The sequence below is a fragment of the Halichoeres trimaculatus genome, unplaced genomic scaffold (assembly GCF_033239565.1).
Source record: "Halichoeres trimaculatus isolate MK-OKI-2021-1 unplaced genomic scaffold, fHalTri1.1 fHalTri1_scaffold_2, whole genome shotgun sequence".
In the NCBI taxonomy this organism is placed as follows: domain Eukaryota; kingdom Metazoa; phylum Chordata; class Actinopteri; order Labriformes; family Labridae; genus Halichoeres; species Halichoeres trimaculatus.
Genome location: NW_027437180.1, coordinates 17,981,898 through 17,998,383, shown reverse-complemented (window position 1 = coordinate 17,998,383; position 16,486 = coordinate 17,981,898). Strand labels below are relative to the sequence as shown.

At 40.0% G+C, this 16,486-nt stretch overlaps 1 protein-coding gene across 6 annotated transcripts in view; it reads right to left on the bottom strand.

Annotated features, from left to right (window-relative positions):
- The window catches only part of add3a (adducin 3 (gamma) a), a 125,819-nt gene that overhangs the window by 45,008 nt on the left and 64,325 nt on the right, over positions 1-16,486 (bottom strand). Inside the window, exon 1 of one of the 6 annotated variants that reach the window (XM_074686061.1) lies at positions 2,865-3,299. The exons of the other annotated variants lie outside the window; for them this stretch is intronic. The gene's annotated coding sequence lies outside the window, so the exon portion shown is untranslated. Of the gene's footprint in view, positions 1-2,864; positions 3,300-16,486 lie in introns of those variants that run through there. 6 annotated transcript variants of the gene reach the window in all.

Genomic DNA, 16,486 nt, shown 5'->3' with positions numbered 1-16,486 from the left:
CTGTAATTGCATAAGAGAGAGTCACTGCAGGTTTCCCCTGATAGGACTGGGCTTCTGGAATAAAAAATAAATAAAATAAGATAAGTAAAACAAATCAATAAATAAATAAACTAGAAAAGCACTCAGCAGTCCTTCACCAAGCATATTGTGATTGTCACACAACACTTAAGTCCTACTTTAATGTTATACTCCCTTTCAGCAGACTGTCTGCTACAATTTGGTGTTAGTTGAAGGTTTGTATGATAATTTTTTACCTGACAGTGTTGAAAATGATGATGACCCAGTACATATTTCATATTCTGGATCTTGGTATCCAGATTATTGCCAGGATCTGGATCGTACTTTTACATCTGTCAGAAATTATGGTGACCTTATCTTGTATTGTTTTGCAAAGTAATCCAACCATTTATCATTGAGTTATATACACATATGGAAAAAACAGCCCTATCTCACAATCCTTTAAAAAAATCCTGGATCCAGACGGTGATCCAGATCACCTCCAAAATGTAATCACTTCTTCCTTATTCCATTCTGAACATTTCCTGAAAAATTCTCTGCCCCAAAACAGAACCTCCCTGGTGGTGGTAATGACTAAACAAATGTTTTGTTGTGACCAACAATTAATTTTATCACTATGCAGTCACCATTATTGAGGATGATGTCCTGATGTCACATATTTTGTCTGATAAATAGTCCAAGGGTAACAAGAGGTGACAAAAGAAGAATAATTCAGATAAGGAAGAAAATAAGTGATTGTTCATCATCATTTGCCAATTGATAGTAGAAAAGGGAATATCATCTCTCTTGGTGAATCATTGTCTTAATTTATAGTCTGACTATGTTTAAAGTAAAAATTATGTAAAGCATTAATGATTCATGCAAATTGAAACAATATCATAATAATGACTACAGTGACTGAGGGCCTGGTTCACAGATAACACAGCTTTTGATCTCACATGTGCTAAAAAGATATTGTCTACTTCACAAAGCTTGTGTAAAACACTGAACACTCTGTTAGCTGCACCGCAGAGCAAGTAGTACCAGTGTTGCTCCAGTTTGTGAGTGTTTTTACACTCCAGTATCATAAAAGGTATTAGTAGTAGCTGCTTGATCAGGTGCCGCTGGAACACCAGGTTTGATTCTGGTAAAAAAGGAGCAGGTCTCCAATGTCTGCTCAGCCTTTCGTTAGTATTTTGCTTTGTGAATCATACATTAAGACAGATCAGATAGCAGGAGCATGTAATGTACAATTTTTGGTGGGACAATCCTTTCTCAGTGAATGCAGCTAAATCTGGCATAATTTGGTCAATGTACATGAATGAAAGAGAACGAAACATCCCTGTCTTAAAACTGCAGGCTTAATCAACAAACAAGTTTATTTATGTGATAATGGCAGCAGCTCTTCAACATAGTCACAGCTCAAGTGGCTTAAAATGCATGTATTCCCTGATTAATGCCAATCAACTATCTTTTACTGGTTCCCTTCAAGGATTTACAGTATTGTTCTCTGACTCAGTGCTCACTCAACATGCTCCAGTCGCTCCACCTGACATCGGGAGCTGGAGAAGAGCCTGAGGTTCTAACAACACAGATCTCTCCATTGTTGTCTGATGGCAGCGAGCTCATCTGGAAACCAACATCTACTCATATTGCTCCATCTCTCTGTTTGGTTCTGCTTTCTATACCTTTCACTTTGCCCAACATTTTCTCTGACTGTGGTTTTCACTGTGGAGAGACCATAGCAGAAGGATACAACGAAAAAAGTCACAATGACGCTGATTAATTTACAGCCAACACACAGTGGATAAAGGCCAACACCATCACCCACCCACCCACCCACACCTCCTATCTTTATTTAGCCAGGGGGAAGCTTCAAAGAGTGCCTGCTTAACTCTCTCCTCACACCCATCACTAAAAATAGTCCCACAGCCTTTTGGGTAGTGTTACAACTCTATCAGCAACAATACCAGGAAAGAATCCCTATGTTGGCTAATTATATCCACACACACACACACACACACACACACACACACTGTAAATGGAACAGTGAGCGTGCACATACAAACAGATCTACACAAGTGACCTGCAGTGTAAAAGGCGCCTCATGCACACACATACAGGAGTAGGTGTGTCTTTAAGAGCCTGCATGACAGATCCAGCAGTGAAACTGGAGGACAGCGTGTGAGCTAAATGCTCAGCAGCTTAAAAATCCTGCAGCAGATTTACTATGAGAGACAGGAACTCCTCTTCAGAGCCGGCAGACGTGCCAGCAGTCAGGGTTTTCTTGTCTGTTTCTGACACATGGAAGATCCTGGTTGTTGCTTAGAGTGCAAAGTTTCTTGTGCAACATAATCTCAGAGGAGCAACTTGGATCTTGTGCAAGTTGTGATACGTTAAAACTTGTTGGGCTTTTTTAATGCGGACATTTCCCTAAATTCTTTCAAAATAGCAGGACACTTTCTTGTTGCCATGTTGGCCTAAAATTGTGTCCATTAGCAAATACAGTCTTCATCATTGTACACATGACAGATAATAGCCACAGCTAATCTTCTCTGGTGCTCACACTCACTGCAGTGTTACCGCCAAGCGTGTTTATGTAGATCAGTGTGTGTGTGCGTGTGTGTGTGCCCAAGCAGCCATACTAACATGGAATTCCCCTAAAACTACAAATCGGTTTTGAGGGGTGATAATCTTTGGAGTCCTGCTTTAGCAGCTGGTGGGAACAGAAAAAAAGAGCAAGCAGGATTATAAATTAAAATATATGGAAGAAAAGAGAATATAGGTCACAGGAAATAAAATGAAAACATCCAACCAGGTGTAATGACGCAACCACCACAAACACAAATAAGCCAAGCCCAACTAACCTTTGTTTTCTCCTCGGTCAGTGAATGGGAGAGAGCAGGCAGCTGTAGTAGGCAGCCGAGATGAAACACATGTCTCTATTTTTCTCTGCTACTCTCCGTCCGCGCTCAAATTCCAACAGAGCCACAGAGAGAAGCCGGGCAAGAAGAGTGTGTTAAGCGCAGCTCAAACGACAGAAAAGTGAAAGTCAGGCAGCAATCAAGAAAACCGGTCGCTCCACTTGCTCATCCAGATTTCCCATAAAGATGCTGTTCAGAGGAGCTGCCAGCAGACTGCAGACTCTCAGATTCCTGTGGCTTCTGCTGCTTGGCTGCCCCGACAGTTATCACAGAGCGAGCTATCAACAGCTGTGAGTGTGTGTATGTGTGTGTGTGTGTGTGAGGGTGAGAGAGGGTATGTATGTTTGAGTGTGTGTGTGTGTGTGTGCCCTCTGCGAATGAGGGTGTGTGTTTGTGTGGAAAAGAAGCTAAAGGGACCACGTGATGTGGGCTTAATCCCCCCCCCGCCCACTGGGTAGAAGCACACGCACACACTCACACACAAATACAGGTTCAGGCAAACACAAGTACAGGCAGTTCAACCAATCACAGCACAGACTCACAGACTAATCACTCCTCCTCCCTCGCCTGCGCGCTCTCTCCCTCTCTGTCTGTCTAGTCATCTCTTTTCTTTTCTCTCTTTTTTCTTTGATCCATTCACTTTCTGCTCACTCTCTTCCACATTCCACAATCCCTCCCCTCTTTCCCTCCCTCTCTGTCTCTTTATGCCCCTCATTCAGCACCACTGCCACCCCTCTGGGCAACTGTACTAAAGGTCAGTGTTTATGAGTTTGTCTGGGAGTGGTGAAACTACAGCTCAACAACCTGCTGCAGCTAAAACTGTGCAGTCTTAAGACATGACGCCACTTTAGCCCCTCTGAATCACAGTTGTAACGCTCTGCGGTTAACTGAAACACTAAAATCCAAAACAGAACGTCAGGGAAGAATGTTGTGAAAACTGCAGCTTAAGAAACCAGGTCACGTTCAAGGTCAGAGGTAAAGGGAACAGTTATCTATCATCCGGACTGTGACTGAATCAAAACTCTTTTATAGACCTGATACTATAAGACACTATAAACTGCTGTTTGATCAAGTCACCTAAACCACCTCGAAGTTACAATCAAAACACATCAAAATGCAAGTGGTTAAGCTCAACTAGAAGGGCAGAAAACCATTCTCACGCAACACTCTAGTCCTACTTTAATGTTATACTTTCTTTCAGCAGACTGTCTGCTACAATTTGGTTTTAGTTGCAGGTTTGTACGATAATTTGTTACCTGAAAGTGTTGAAAATGATGCTGACCCAGTACACATTTCATATTCTAGATCTTAGTATCCAGAATATTGCCAGGATCTGGCTCGTACTTTTACATTTGTCCGAAATTATTGTAACCTTGTCTTGTATTGTTTTGCAAAGTAATCCAACCATTTATCATGGCGTTATATACACATATGGTGAAGACAGGCTAATCCTGCAATGATAAAGAGTCCTTTAAAAAAATCCTGGATCCAGACGGTGATTCAGATCACCTTCAAAATTCAATCACTTCTTCCTTATCCCATTTTGGACATTTCATGAAAATTTCATCAAGATCTGTTCATTTCTTTTTGAGTTATGTTGTTCACAAACAGACAAATTTTCCCAAAAACAGAACCTCCTTGGTGGAGGTAATAAATGCACACTGAAAGCTGCTTTTATTGTGTAAGATTCATTTCAGTCTCTTTTACTTTCCACATGGACCTCAGTGACCAGTAGGCATCTGGCACCAACACTGTGTCAATGTCATTGTTTTCATCTCTTGATAACTTTTTTTAAAAGATGAACATTTGTTTAGCAAAGACAGCAGCAGATGCCTGATGCTCTGTTACACAAGAGCATCTCTGAAACATCAAAACAATTAATGTGGACGACAAAGGAAGCATGCTGCTAAATGTCAGCAACCTGTCAGCAACCTGTCAGCAGAGTCACAATGAGGCTGTTTGAGTTTCATAGCTGCTGTGTAAATTTACATGTGGGTCAGCCACACATACAGTATGACACTGGTTTAAGCTTTTATTGATTTTAGAGTTCATGAATGATGCATACATTTTTTTTTAATCTAAGGCTGTCTTTATTTTGATCTCAATTATCAATTCAGAGGACTTATCAACTGATTTGATTGTTTGCATCAGTTGTTGTTGTGTGTAACCAATTGTTCTGAGTTAGCCTGAATGGATAAATCTCATAAAAATATAACAGACAGAACATGGTGCACTCTGGCTCTAGCTTCATCTATATTGTATTAGCGCACATGCACACAGCCTGCCAGCTAATAATAGCAATAGTCCCTTTACGGCACCCTACTCAGTAACTCTTCAGGGATGCATGGTTCATATGGAAAATAAGACTAACAGCCACATAAAATATATGCAACATCACTTATTTTGCGAGGAAAGAGGCGTTCAACACAAGTTTGATACAAGATCTACAAACTAACAATGCAATAGAAACTCTTACTTCTTCAATTACAGCAAAGACTGATGGAGAAGGCATGAGAGGTTTTGTGTAAAACCGGTAATGAGTGCAGAGCCTGACTAAAGCTGACCAAAACATCCCTGTTGCATTCTGAACTACAGGTACTTCACTTTAATTTCAGAACATAATGACATCTGAATGCCTTACAGATCAGACTCATTCCAGCAAATACTCTCTGAAATCCCTGGCTTACTGTAGGAGACAGTGCAGTTATGTGAATTACCAACTGTCTGCCTCAGCGTGATTAATTTTTAACTCTGCACGTCTTGTGTAAGCATGCCACCATCTCACTCTGTCTAGCATCCGTCATAAAAACATACTGTGAACATGGGCAGGTAGATCTGCAGGTTTTTATGTGCCTGAGGCCTTATTTTGAGTGACTCTAAGTAATAAAAATCCATCGAACTCTTTGGCCTGAAAGCTTTGATCACAAGAGGTTTTTGTTTCAGCTCCTGGAAGGAAAGGTACAGTAACACTGTGGCAACATACACCTTAACATGGTGCCGCCAGGTGACTTACTTAATACAGTTTATAACAACAGTTAATAATGACATAATGTACAAAAGTAAAATTACACACACACACTGCTGTGCTTTCCTCAGACAGAAGCTGTTCATGTTAGAAAGACTGATTTCTTTCAACAGCATCACACACGAGGAGGAAATCAATGGGGCTCGTGCTCAGGAGGCTGCAGCTGGCGAATAAAAACCAAGAGTGCTTTCATTATACAACCAGCTGATCTGTATCATACACTTTCCTGTACAACTCAGAGCAATACAGTGCTGTGAATTTCTTGCATCACTGGTTTATGAAGTGAAAATTTCAGGATTAAAGAAACTAGTGCACTATGCATATCGAACAACACCTCCTGTGAGACTGAAATCATTTGAGGTGATATCCTCTCACGAAACTTTTTTGGGTTCACTTAATTTTGCAAGCAGTCATTCTCCTGGGATCATGTCCTTATAATTGAGAGGCAGCTTCAGGACTAAATGAGGAAAAAGGTGAGAGTGTGCAGATTTTGAGCTGGGCCAAATGCTGACAGAGGAGATCTCACTGATCAGTTTCACCAATTTGAGAAAAAGGAGCTGATCAGGAAAATCTGCAGCATGAATGATTGATTGGGAGTCAACAGCAATCACTCCACTCTTCTATTTAAGTTTTAGATATTTTTTATACCAATGTGCTCTCTCTGATTGTGTTAGCTGTGAATTTTCAGCAGATATAACAAATCAAACACTATTTCTAGCCCAGCTCTGTGTGTTCAGTATTCAGCTGGTATTCTCATCTGCAGTGCAGTGACTCTGCCAAGTACACCCTGGCATAGAAAGGAGACTGGTTTCTCTCCACCACCTCCCTCCCTCATCCTCCTCCTCCCGATGTTGATGCATCACTCAGCATTTTATACCCAGCTGCCCTCCACACACACACACACACACTCACACATCCAGGTGTTACTGCCAGGCCTGACTCATTGAAACTGAGGCTCACACTAACACACATAAAGCTGCCACCACAGGAAACACTAGATTTATCAATACCAGCGTAGACCCAGCTACGCAGATATCCAGGCTATTTCTTGAGTAACATGTGGGCATTTTGGCAACAGCAGTGACGTTTCCTTTCATTCATCCAGAAAGTGTGAGCAAGCTTGAAACACTCAATCAAAACTAATACCAGTTTTGAAAACGTCTGGTTGCTGCGTAGTTGTCTTTCAGACTTAAACCATCAGAGCTGTTGATTGTTGCTAGGCGCTGCCCTGTTGGCTGTCTTCTTTGTCCGTTTCTTGTAATTTTTTCGTCTCTTTTTCATAATCTTTGTATTTAGGGTGGATCATTACTTTGTATGGCTCATTTGTTGGTCATGGACACCAAACTTTTTGTGGCTTCAGTGATATTTTTACTACTTTTTCTCCTGTGTTTGTCTGGAGATCCCACATGTAACCATGGCTGCATTGTTTACAAGTGAACTCAGCTGTTAGCAGCCTGTAGCATGTCAATGCTAACTGGTGTAAGGCCAGATGTTTTCCCACAAGGTGAGAAGAAGGAGGTGAGGATGACGTGTTGGTTCTCAGGTGTGAGCTCAGAAGTGACAACATCGACCGGTCCTTCCATCCATCGTTATTGGGAACGTAAGATCTATCTCCAGTAAGATGGACGAGCTAGCTGTGCTAACCCAGCAACAGAGGGAATACCAGAAGGCAGAGTAGCATCATGCTATGTACAGATATGGCTAACGGAGCTAACATCAGACACCAACACCACATTGGAGGAGCTTCACCTGCTGTGAGCAGACAGGATCCAGGAGACAGAGATGGAGCATGACTGAAGAGGCTCAGTCCTGGACCCTGTGGAGGTGGAGGCTGGCTGAACTGGAGAATGATGGACAAGCTGTCATCATCTATTTTCTTTTGGACCTTTTTGCCCTTTTTATACACTTTCTTACTTTTGTTTTCTTGATTGCTGCTGTGATTTCAATTTCGTTGTACTTGTTACAATGACCATAGAAAGTTCTATTCTATTCTATTCTATTCTATTCTATTCTATTCTATTCTATTCTATTCTATTCTATTCTATTCTGTTCTGTTCTATTCTGTTCTGTTCTATTCTGTTCTGTAATCCTGACATCACATTTATTTTTATTTTTACTTCACAGAGTAATCAAAATTCAACTTATCTGAAAAATGCAAAGTTAATCTGCATTATAATGGTAAAAAAATTAAATAATCAATGGAATAAAAAACATAATAGAAGTAATTTGACACGTTTAGTTTTTCTAGTTTAGGCCATAGATGGAGGTAGTCAGTCAACACAGCCACACTTCTAATTAAGTGTTGCACCCATCATATCTTTGTTTTCGGTCCATAAAAGACTACGCAAAGTGAACCCATTAAGGGGGACAGTGTGTCCCAGCAGGCTTATCTCTAAATGACCACTGATCGTGACCTCTTGGAAACTTAAATTACTGTCATTGCTTAATGTAACTCATGTGACACATTACAGACGAAGTTAGACTAAACCCAGGCGCTCAAATGTGTGCCTGATACGCTGCCACGGCCACGCTGCTGTTATCAGCTCTGATGATTAACGAGTTATTTGCACACCAAGTCACTCCAAAGTAATGTAATATTTCTGTCACAGTCATCCCATCCTTTACCCATTTGAAAAGCTGAGGACAAAAAAGAGCACTTAGTGTGGACCTGAGCGTCTACACACAGCTATCCATTTACATCCAAAGCCCTGCTATCAGCGTTCTGTCAGCATCTCCCTGCAAACGCCCAGGAGAGCAGCGAGAGGGCTTGTTCGCTAATGCTAACCATTCAGGAATGTAAAAACACTTGGGATCATTACGGGGACCTGTGAGCTTTTCCCAAGAACAAAAAAAAAATAGCTGACTGGTGTCGGGGACCCCATGGAGGGAATCTGACAGATGTGGTAATGCTTAAGAAAATAAAAGTCATGCAGTTAATGGGTGTGAGAGAACCCCGCTGACACAGGAGACGCATTTCTCCACGAAGATTGTTTTGACTTCTTTTACTTCAAACGCCATTTGGCCACATGACAGGAAGGTCAAGTTGATTCCTGAGGGATGGTATGAAGCCATGTGACGACCTTTAGAATAAGTCATGGTAATAGCTTGTCAGCTCATATAGAAAATCATGTTTGGATCATGAGTCCATCTAAAGGCCAAGAAAGAAGAAAAAAACAGACATCTGCTATGAAGACATCCACTGCACCTGGACTTTTGTTTTGTTAGTAGAATCAGGTTTGAATTTCTTTTTTCTTTCATTTTGCAACACGTTCTGAATCCTGTATCCAAAGTATTTTATGTCAGTTGCCTATAAAATGCCCAATTTGCCAGACTCCATTTGGCAAAGTGAGGTGTGAGCGTCTTGTCTAAAAGAATGAATGATTAGAATCATACACCTTAAATAATTTCCTGCTGTTTCTGGAGCAAACAAAGCTAGTTCAGCTAAGAAAAGCTAACATTTTTATCTGTATTTCAGCAGCATTTCAAGCTACCGAAACACTTTACCTCACATAAATGTGGTCAAGTTTGATCAAGTGCACATGTCAGGTCCTAATTAATCAACATGATTCATTTTTATTGTTGCAAACAGCACACATCTGTGACAAAAGGTGGTGTGTGTTTATGACTATAACAACCATAAAAAAAACTCAATAAACCGTCAGCTTCTATAAACAGATGTTGTTTTGAGAGAGCTGACACTGTGGGAAAGCAAACAGAATCATCTCCTGTATCCTGCTTTTCAGCCCACCTTCTTATCTGGTGCTTCTGGCAGCAACAGAATACAGACACCTCTGATTAAAAAACAAGTTCAAGTGCAAACAACAGATGCAACAAAAACGTTACTTAAATTAGTCAAGTGGAAGTGAAGAAGAAACTTTGTGTTTTTGTTTTGAGGAATTTTTGTTTTGATGATCACTTTTTGATCTGAGAAGGCTAAACGTGCTGTAAGTTTAGGATGTTGTCACCTGAAGTACATCAAAACACACACACACACACACACACACACACACACACACACACACACACACACGCAAACATGCACGGCCACACACTGAGACGACCTGTAAATCTGTCCCCTGTCTGTTTATCTGGCTCTTAACAGCTTGTCTAGTTTTACGCTCGTATGGGAGTGATCCTAAGTAGCCTCTAATCCTTGTTTGAGGGGTAAGGAGGCATTTAGAGAGCAGCTAATGTTTAACGCACTGAGACGTGTTCACATTCACTTCCTGGAGCGCCTGATGGGAACAATGCTGTCACTGTCTGAGCAGCTGTGTTACTTAGCAAAGAGAGGACACACACGAGCACATGCAAGCACACGCACACACACGCACACACACACACATGATTACAGAGATGAATTGAAGCGTGACAAAGGAAATCTGCCTCTGACTGAAAGTTCAGGTAAACAGATAATAGACTGCTTTTGGGAGTGAGTGAGGTGACAAAGAGTTTGTGTATTTATGTGCCTTCAGGAGTCATCCTAATCTGTTATTTCCTTTTCTGATGAAGATTTCACACGACTTGGGAGTGATGATGGGAGGTCATCACCTTGGTCACACATGCTTTGACAGGTCATGTTTTGTAAAATGCTGTGCTTTACTAAAGGAAATATATTCTTGTCATCACAGAGCTAATTATATCTTACCTGTGAAGCCCCCCCACTCCCCACTCCCCAGGAAGACGTCATCATCACCTCTACCTTGTAATTAAATACAATTTAAGGAACTACACTTGTTATTAATTTGAGTTATTTTCAAGGTTTAAGGTCCTGAGTAAATGACAGTCCCAATATGGTGAGCCGACACAGCTGTCTACCATAGACTGTATAAAACATAGACCTCGTCTCCTCGGCGTCACCCGTCTGTTTCTGAAACAGAAAATGAAGCACATCAGCTATAGCGCCCAGCCATACTGGTAGTGGCAATGGCTTTGCCTACAGCTATAGGGCGCCTGTCCGTCACGTGATCCTGAGTTGTGCCTATGATTGATCCTGCTTTTGAATCTCTTTTAAATCAACTTGCAAAGAAAGAATAAAATCAGGTGATTGAATCTTTCACTCTTAATCTGTTTTTAGTGACTGCATTCTTAATAAGTATTCTGGTAGTTAATATTTTGGGTGTGATCACACATTTTACTTGTATTCCACAGAGCTTAGAATATTGGCCACTGATATTAAAAATGTGTCAAAATATCCCAACCTCTTTTTTATGTGGAAAACTTGAAACATTTTGAATATAGTGAGTGACCGGACTGCAGAACACTTTTGTTTTTGTTGCTTGTTATGTGTGTTCTGTCAAAGACTACACCTCTCAAATTTACATGTAACTTAATTTGATGTATTAAGTTCTCACGTCCTGGCCAGGAAAAGATTCACCTCATTGGATTAAATTCCAATGAGGTGTTACTTTGTTATAAACCAGCAAAAGCCAGAGGGCATTTAATTTCTGAGCACATCAAAGAGGTAGTAAGGACTTTGAAAACATTAAATATTTCTTGGAATATTTAGGGAGTCTACCACACCAGAGTCTAACACACCAGAGCTGTATATGGATTTATTGTCTGTTTACAAAAGCTATTATAAATGACAGGGTTAGTTTCTATGTGGTGCTCATTCAAGTGCACTTTAACATCTTTATCTAAACTGTCAATCACATGTGGACGCCTTACACCCATTTTAAACAGAGCTCCCCATACCTGCGGATGTTGTCACTTCAACAGCAATCAGATAATCATATCAGATAACCTCATACCTGCACACACACCCGCCTCTTACCTGTAGACATAGGAATGCCTTACATACCTTCTGTCAATGAAAAGAAACAATAACATGCAGCAAAAACACTGCCTGTTATCCTCACCCTAATAGTTTTACATCTCCATTGTTTTCCACTGTTCCACTGTGGTCAAACTCAGCTGCTGCTCTGAGTTTGGAAGAAGCCAGGTGGGTCATGTTTTTTTGCTTGAAACTAAAATGTCAGGACTCACTTTGAAGCAGGAGCTCAAACTAGAAAAATATCTGACTCCTCAAAAGTTCAAGGAAGACGTTATGCCTTCATTTTGAAGCTAATGAATTGTGATGGACTAATAAAGTCCATCACATAGTCTACACCAGACTGGCAGAGTCTTGCATGTCTCTTCAATGAAACAGGGACATGAAAGCAGAAGACTCAGATAAACTTCAGAAGAGACAAAAAGGTGCTTTGTGGCTTCACTTCCCACAGGACAATTCCTCAGAGTCAAAGCCGTGAAAGGAAGGTTTGCCAAATTTGATCTACACCACTGAACATTGCTGCGGGCGTAGCACAATGACCTTAACATGTAAAGTTTGTGTGTGTGTGTGTGTGTGTGTGTGTGTGTGTGTGTGTGTGTGTGTGTGTGTGTGTGTGTGTGTGTGTGTGTGTGTGTGTGTGTGTGTGTGTGTGTGTGTGTGTACTTTCCAGTCTGTATGTATGTTGGGGGTTTATTTGTTGTCACACTCTTGGTAAAATAGATGAAATGCACTGTCTGCTGAGTCGGGCTATTTCTGTCAAGCTCGCCTCAATAAACAGGGATATCTTGTAAAAATCTAAAACAAGCATGAAGGGGAGAAAATATGACTTAATTTGTAGATACTAAGAGCTAATAACCTCGCACTGGGGTTATTTTATGGTGAGATGGTACAATAAAGCTTTATCCACTTACAATACACTAATGTTATAGAATTTAGAGTTCTTGTTATGTAAAGTTAAATGTGTTTGTTTTCTGATCAAAGTACTCTGTAATATTAAAAGTCAACACAGTAAAACACCATATTTGTATAAAACCCAAGGAACTTGGCTCATCTGAAGTGTATTAACTATAATGTCTTCAAAGCTGTTTTTAAGAGATCTGAGGAGGCTGACTGAGACATCAAAAAGATGCAGCTGTAGACACGATGTATAGGGCTGTTTTTTCAGTGACAGATGGAGAGAGATTTTAATGCTTTCACTGCAGTTTAGAAATGCAACAAGTTATCAACAAATGAGTGAGAAAAAACCAACTGCAGAGATGAGAGTACATGTCAGTCTCATCACTTGCACTAACCCCATCAGAGTACTGAAATACAGCTCTTCTTGAATCCTAGATAAAAAGTTTCAGACTAAATGACCGGAACATGCTTGTCTATTCTAACAGCACTCCTTACTCTGTTAATGACCTGAGAACATTACAAAGTAGCACAAGCTGTTTTTGACCAAGGGCTAAACTTGGCAAAACACCAGAGCTGGGTTTTCCCCTGAGCTCACTCGCACTCATGGCTGATACTAAAACATGATTAGCAAAAAGACCAATATTTTCTGTAGACTCATTGTTTTACACAGAGAAAACAACTGCTGCTTTCTGGGTCACAGAGTGAAATAACTTTGAACAGGATTTAATGTTAAAACCTGTTTGTGAATGTGTCACTGCTCTTGTGCATATTCATGTTATTACAACTTTAAATCATACAGAGGGGTAAACAGTAAGAAAATGAAGCTTCTGACAAATGATGTGTAATCCACGATTTAGTTAGATATTAGGCTACAGTTAGGGATGGGTATTAAATTAGGTACTTTTATAGGCACCGACTGAATTCTGTCAAAAGTACCACGTAAAATCAAAAGGTACCATCTTTAGGTACATAAATGCATTCTTGTGACTGTAAGGGAGTGGAAGAGCAGGCGATTTTCCATGCTGGACATGAACACAGCATTATTATTAAACAAATTGATATTTTTTACCACATTAACACAAAAAAGTACAGATAATTGGTACTGTTCAATACCGGTACCGATTGCCAGGTACTGGGCATCGGCACCATATTGTTTCCAATGTGAAAGGTACCCATCCCAGGTGGTGAATATACAGCCACAAATCAATACATCACCACCTCATTCTGCATCCTTTTAAAAGCACTCTTGACCAAAGAAAAGAAGATCAGTCTTCCATTTATTTGCATTAACAATGAAAGCATGAGGTGGCAAAAGCCTTAGATTTATGATAATTGATGATAGTGCTCATGGGAAATGCAGTCTTCATCCTGGAAAACAACCACCAGCTCTGTCTAAAAGTGTCACTAGAAGCAACACAACATGAAAACTCTTACAGCATCTCAAAAAAGTGAAGGCTTTCTTTACCTTTGCTGATACTTAGTTGTCATGCTAAGCTAGGTTAGCTTGATAAAAACAATACAGAGATGTCATAGATAGGCTACACTCTTCAGCTCTAAATAACCCACAAATGGTGTTGAAAAGACCCACTGAGAAGTGAGAACCCACTCAATACATTGCATTTATCATTGTCCATTTACTGGGGTTAAGTGATTCTGACATTGATGTTAAAAGCAATCAAGGGCAATTTTAGAAGGCTTACACAAATAATCAGGGTTACGCGTGTAAATGTAGAAAACATACTGATGCGCAGACACACGTCGGCACTCTTTGCTATAATCACCCTGTAATTACAGCAGGTAATAACAGAGCCATAGAGACACTTTAACAGATCCCTGTTGCTTTAACCACACAAACAAAAACAAATCCATCTGTGGGCGTCTCAGCTGCTAACTGCTACCGTATGTGCTCACAAACCAGACACTGGCTTTATAGTCAGACAGGGGCTAAACAGCAGCAGAGCGGTCCAACCTGCTCCATGGATACACGGCACATTGTATTTTTATAGGAGAGCTATGTGTTGGATTAGCCTCGCTGTGAATTATTTGACATTTTCAAAGGTCTTGCCTCCATCCATTCCTGGCTGAGATACTTGTGTGACTTTTTTGAAGTTGACTTGATTTGTTTCTTTTACTACAGTCTAATGGTTTCTACAAACAAAACAAACGTACAAAAGGTTTTCATGCTACCTGGTTAGCATTCAAATCACAAGCTAGCATGCTGTGAGTCTGAATTTCTTTTGGCCTTAGCAACACAACACTCACTTTTAAGAAATACACAGCTTTGCTCAAAAGCACAGTGGTGTTGAAAACCCTTAAGAGAGACTTATAACAAATACAAACATATTTTCATTTAGTGCTGACACCACTTCAAAGCACTGAACACCAGCTAGCAGGCTCAGAAACGTCTGTGCTCTTGTTTGTCTTCTTTACCAACACACACTCTAAGATGGTGGTGAAGGTAGACACTACTTTATCCGACACACACACACACACACACACACACACACACACACACACACACACTGAGGCATAGACTAACATTAATTTGAATGGACAGATCTCATGATGCTCCGGGTGTTATGTATAATGCTGCTACATCAAATCAGGCATTTATTGTGTTTTATGAATCAAGCCTTTGCTATTCAGTCTGTATTTTCAGTTTGGCAAAGTATCATACAAAACACTAAATTACCCATGCACATCTATCTACACAAGTCACACTTCAAAAATATTTAAAGTCCTTAGAGAAACCTCTAAATATGTGATGTTTCTCATGATATGTTCAATGCTCTTTAAGTTTCTCTGTGGAACTTTAGGTGGACTGCACATGAAAATGGCACCTTTAAAAAATACAGAAATATAAAAATGTGTTAAAAAAAAACTTTCAGATGTGAGTTTTTAATACATCATCTGAGACTTTTACTGGAAGCAGTGGAGATGACACCTCAAGTCTCTCCATCTGCAGTCTTTCTTCAACTCAGAAATAGAGATGTGATAAAGGCACAGCTTATGCAAACCAAAACTGCAGTGTCTTGTCTGTGAACAGAAAAAGTTTGGCGAAAGAAAACTTTTCTATAACTTTTTGATATTTACAAATCCCCTGAAGAGATCTGTTTCTATGCTGCAGTAACTCATAAAGACTTGCTGCAGTAGAGGACAGAATACATTTTGTCCTGGATTTGCACCAGATAACAGAGCTGTTTTTAAAGCTTTCTCAGGGGAAAGAAGCTGCAGGATGAAAAAGAACAAGAAGTGTCACTTTTACTGTAAAAGTACGTATGTCTCATTGGAAAGAAAGTTTTACTTTGACTGCTGGGAAATTAAAAATTATTAGGGAAACATCAAATAATGAGAAGTGATGTGTTATCAGGAGTGTCATGAATAGTTTTTAAGGCTGATTGTTTCTACTTTAATCTTTCTATGTCAATCTGAGCCTTAAGGCGAACACACTGCATAAACAAACATGCAGGGAGAAATATGCAAACCATTCATGCAAATGTAGTTGGGGATTTCTGTTGTTTGAGTTGCTACTTGAAGCGTTATAACTCTTTCTAACCTAAAAAAACACTTTAAAAACAAGTTACTCAAAACCCAGTGGGTGAAATAAATTATTTATCCATCTCAAAATCAAATTTCTGTAGTTGTTAATCAGAATTGACCAGTTAAATATAATGGGATCACGAGTCATGTGAATCAGATTGGCTTTTAATTTCTCCTCTTGTCAGGAACATTAACATGAATGAATGTGGACAACAACAACCACAAGGACAAACTGAGTCCAGAAGCTGGTTTTAGATTTGCCCTTTAACTTAGATACAGACCACAGTCACATGGTGGATCAATAATAAGGCCTTTAATATTTCGATCTTGTTG